Consider the following 4,827-nt stretch of genomic DNA (forward strand, 5'->3'; position numbering starts at 1 on the left):
TATATATTTGAATTTCTGTTAATAATTACAAAACAAATATTTAGGACACAGACACACACACACACATACGCGCGCACACACGTACACACACACGTACACACACACACACACACACACACAAACACAAACACAAATACACACACGCACAAGCCCACACACAAGCACACACACACACATGCACAGAAACACAGACACAAATATATATGTATATATATTACATAACCAAAGAAAGATAAAACCTGCGTGTGCTTAAAATTCCGGATGCCGTAAACATTATTTTCAAGTGTTTCGTTAACTATAAGAGAAAATTAAGAAATATCTGTTGGCATGTTATGTATACTGGAACCAGGTTGGAATCGGATACAGTGTTGAACGGTTTAGCTTGTGTCTTAATTATTGAGTGTCAAACAAACGAATTCAAATTGCAGCAGGCTCAGTGAGTGTCATTTTGGATGGGTTGTACGGGACATTGAAAGAGCATAAATAAAATAAAACATTCGATGCGAATAATTGTTTATAACGTAATTGCAATGCCAGAAATTTTGCAGGAAATGGAAAATGGAAAATGCCGATTATATCGACTCTAATATTTGACTTATATCTATCTATCTATCTATCTATCTATCTATCTATCTATATATATATATATATATATATATATATATATATATAGATAGATATATATAGTTGAATGAATCAACCTCAGTACTTGTTTTTTAAAGCCAGGTACTTATTCTATCGGTCTCTTATGCTGAACCGCTAGATTACGAGGACGTAAACGTACCAAAAGCGGCTGCCAAGCGGTGGTGGTGGTGGTGGTGGACAACCAGAGGCGCGCGCGCACGCACACACAGCGAGCTTCTTTCTGTTACCGTCTACTAGATCCACTCACAAAGCTTTGGTTTGCCCGAGATAGAAGACACTAGTCCAAGGTGCCACGCAAAAGGACTGAACCCGGAACCATGTAGCTGGGAAGCAAGCTTCTTACCAAACAATCACGCCTTGCGCCTATGTAAACAAATGCAAATATAAATAAAATATAAACTTGTAACCATTGACTTCATCGACCGTAACTGAATAACTATGGAAGACTCGAGTGTCTGAATTTATCCAGGCGAGTTAACAATCACTGAATATGAATGCGTGAGCTGAATAACTTACGATCTTTCAATACATCTTAATATCACATGACTCAACTGTCTCTAAGCGTTATTGAGCATCCATATTTCAGTTCTGGCTCATGAATAACTTACAATGTTACAATATACCTTGGTATCACATGACTTAACTGTCTGTAAGCGTTATTGAGCTTCCATAATTCAGTTCTGGCTCATGAAGCGACTGGTTACACTTTCTGTTTTTTTGTTCGTTTGTTTTTAACGACACTTATCTAATGTTGTTCGCAGAAACTAATGTTTCGTGCCTCGGTAATAAATAGATTCATTTGGATAAAATACTTCAGCTTTGTCAAACTTTTCTTTTTGTTTGTTTTCATTTTAGACAGTTTAGTCTATATAATTGAGCTATAAAAAACTTTTAGTTGCTTCTTAACACTCTCGTAACTACATGCTTCAGAATTTATTTGTTCTTTAACGTTACTTTGGCAAATAACACCACACACACACATACACACACACAGACACACACACACACAGACACACACACACACCGCACATACATATATATATATTACATATATGCATATCTGTATGTATCTCTCCCAGCCCCTCTCTCTTTCTGTGTATGTGTGTGCGTGCGTGCGTGCGTGCGTGCGTGCGTGCGTGCGTGCGTGTGTGTGTGAATGTGTTGCACAATAAACAAAACTGCTTATTTATTAGTTTGAAGTATATAACTTTTGCTAGAACAAAGTAATTTATTAAAATTTACCTTATCTAGAAAATACTTATAAATTCCAATTTGGTTTTTCAAGATTATTTTATCCTTGAAGACTACCGAAAACTTATTTTAATTCACAGCAAGATAGCGCTTTTTTAAACACTGCAACACTGTACTCTCTCTTACACTCAAAGCAACAACATGAGATCTCTTATATGTTTCTAATAGTTCATTTTTTACCCCTGAGATCACAGTTCGAGTTAATCTGACGTATGATGAACGGAAATGAAAAAGTATTTTACATCTGTAATTGTATGATTATATCGATTATGATTATTAAAATGTACAGAAAGGCAGTGTGCTGCCAGTGTCGTTAGCATGTCGGACCAGATGTTTAGCGGCATTTCGTCCGTCTACGAAACGTTCTGAGTACAAGTTTCGCCGAGATTGACTTTGCCTTTATCCATTCGAGGTCGATAAAATAAACATCAGTTGAGCACTGGAGTCGATGTGATCAACTAACTCCTTCCCCCGGAGTTGGTGGTTTTGTGACAGAATGTGAAATCAATATTAGTTCATTGTACCTTTGAGCAAGACAATTTATTTTACGTTGCTCCAGTCCACTCAGCTCGCAAAATTTTGTACCTGTAATTCAAAGGGTCAACCCCTTGTCATATTCTGTGTGTCACGCTGAGTCACTCAGAGAACTATGTTACGGCTACACGTGTCTGTGGAGTGCTCGGCCACTTGCACGCTAATTCACGAGAAAGCTGTTCTGTTGATCGAATTAACTGGAAAAGTCGTCGACGCAACCGACGGAATGCCAATCTGATAGATATAGTTAACATACATATAATTCCTCATACATACATGCATACACACAAGATATTTTCATGCATACATAAATACACACGCACACGCACACATATGTATGTATTTATGTATGTGCATATATATACATATATATATATGTGTATGTATGTATATATATATTATGTGTGTGTGTGTGTGTGTGTATTAGTTTCTCGAAAGTGAACCGTTTCCCACGGTCCGTCAATTTGACGCCCAAATGCGTTGCGCCCACAACAATACATACATTACAGCACAGTAACATAACACTACACACCTCCATCCATCCATAGTACATGCGCACACGCACACGCACATACACACACACACACACACACACACACGTACATACACATACATAAATACATACGTTTATAAATTCATACATGCACACATACATACGTACATACATACATATATGTATGAATGCATGCATATATACACATACACACACACGTATATATACACACACTCGTACATATACACACATAGATGCATACGCATATAAATTTATACATGCATACATGCACACATACACATGTCTACATACATTCGCACATACGTACTTATATACGTACATACATATATATATATATATATATATATATATATATATATATATATATGTGCATACATGCATATATACGCAAACACACACACACATACATACATACATACATACATACATACATACATACACACACATAACCACGTTACACCTAACACTCGACATCGTCTTAACTAACACCATCCTACCCGATTCTTAACCGTCTATCCCTTTTCAATAAGTGATTTACGCGTTCCTAAAGGTCACATTCTCCACCCCAGCTCCACCCCTCGATCCACCCGTTTCTGTTTTATCCAATGGGATGCAGCCGTTTATTCCAGGACATAAAAACCAGGCTTTTTTTCTGCGACAATTCCGCTGCAACACTTCAAACGACAACATTGCCAGCAAGCTTAGCTTTCGAAACCGTTTTTGTCTTTGTTTCCATAAATCTTTAGTCTTTAGTCTTTAATCCTTTATCTTATACTTGTTTCGGTTATCGGACCGCGACCATGCTGGGGCACCGCCTTGAATGAATCGGTCCTAGTACTTATTTCTTTAAGCCTTGGTACTTACTCTATCGATGTCTTCTTTCCGAACCGTTAAGTTAAGGGGACGAAAACAAACCAACACATATTTAGGCGCGGGAGTGGCTGTGTGGTAAGCCCTTTCGTTTTTCAGAAAACACTCTTGAACCTCGATTACAAAAGAAAAGCAACATTATTAAACGAAGAGTAAACAGCATTATTAAACCAAACGAAAGCAACGTTATTAAACAAAACGAAACAACATTATTAAACAAAACAAAGGTAACATTATTAAACAAAACGGAAGCAACATTATTGAACAGAATAAAAGCAACATTATTAAAGAAAGCGAAAGCAACATTATCGGTTCCAAATTTTAGCACAAGGCCAGTAATTTCGTAGACGTGGGTTAAGTCGATTACATAGACCTCAGTGCTCCGTTGCTACTTATTTATGAACACTGGCAGCATTTGAACTCAGAACGCAGATCCAAAAGAAATGCCGTGAAGTATTTTGCCCAACGAAGTAACGATTCTGCTATCTCGTCGCCTTGAACGAAAACAACATTATTAAGCAAAAACTGAGCAAAGGGTAACAAAAATAAATGAAGTTTAAAAAAATTAGAAAAAAGATATAAATACGAATCTCAAATAACAACAGATTTCGATGCCAAATATTTGATGTTTAGTCACGTGTTTGTGTTGACATAACATTTACTTAGTGTTAGTTGGGTTCGGCTGTTTGGCATATCTCATACAAGACTGGATAATTTTCCATGAGAAATCAATCTACAACGTAGGCGCAGGCGTGGCAAGAAGTTTGCTTCCCAACCGCATGGATTCGGGTTCAGTCCCAATGCGTGGCACGTTGGGCAAGTGTCTTCTTCTAAAGCTTCAGACCGACTTAAGTCTTGTGAGTGGATTTGGCAGACGGAAACTCAAAGATGTCCGTCGTTTATATGAGGGGCTTACTTTCAAAACCGGAATACGTGCGTATTTGGTCGATTTCATGACACCCATTTAAACACTGTTAAGTTAAGGGAACGTAAGCACGCCAACATCAGTTGCT

General features: G+C 37.5%; 1 protein-coding gene across 2 annotated transcripts in view; it reads right to left on the reverse strand.

Annotated features, from left to right (window-relative positions):
- The window catches only part of LOC106873489 (fibroblast growth factor receptor 3-like), a 92,967-nt gene that overhangs the window by 83,494 nt on the left and 4,646 nt on the right, over positions 1-4,827 (reverse strand). Inside the window, exon 2 of one of the 2 annotated variants that reach the window (XM_052975497.1) lies at positions 3,809-3,928. The exons of the other annotated variant lie outside the window; for it this stretch is intronic. The gene's annotated coding sequence lies outside the window, so the exon portion shown is untranslated. The remainder of the gene's footprint in view (positions 1-3,808; positions 3,929-4,827) is intronic. 2 annotated transcript variants of the gene reach the window in all.

Source organism: Octopus bimaculoides, chromosome 21 (genome assembly GCF_001194135.2).
Source record: "Octopus bimaculoides isolate UCB-OBI-ISO-001 chromosome 21, ASM119413v2, whole genome shotgun sequence".
In the NCBI taxonomy this organism is placed as follows: Eukaryota; Metazoa; Mollusca; class Cephalopoda; order Octopoda; family Octopodidae; genus Octopus; species Octopus bimaculoides.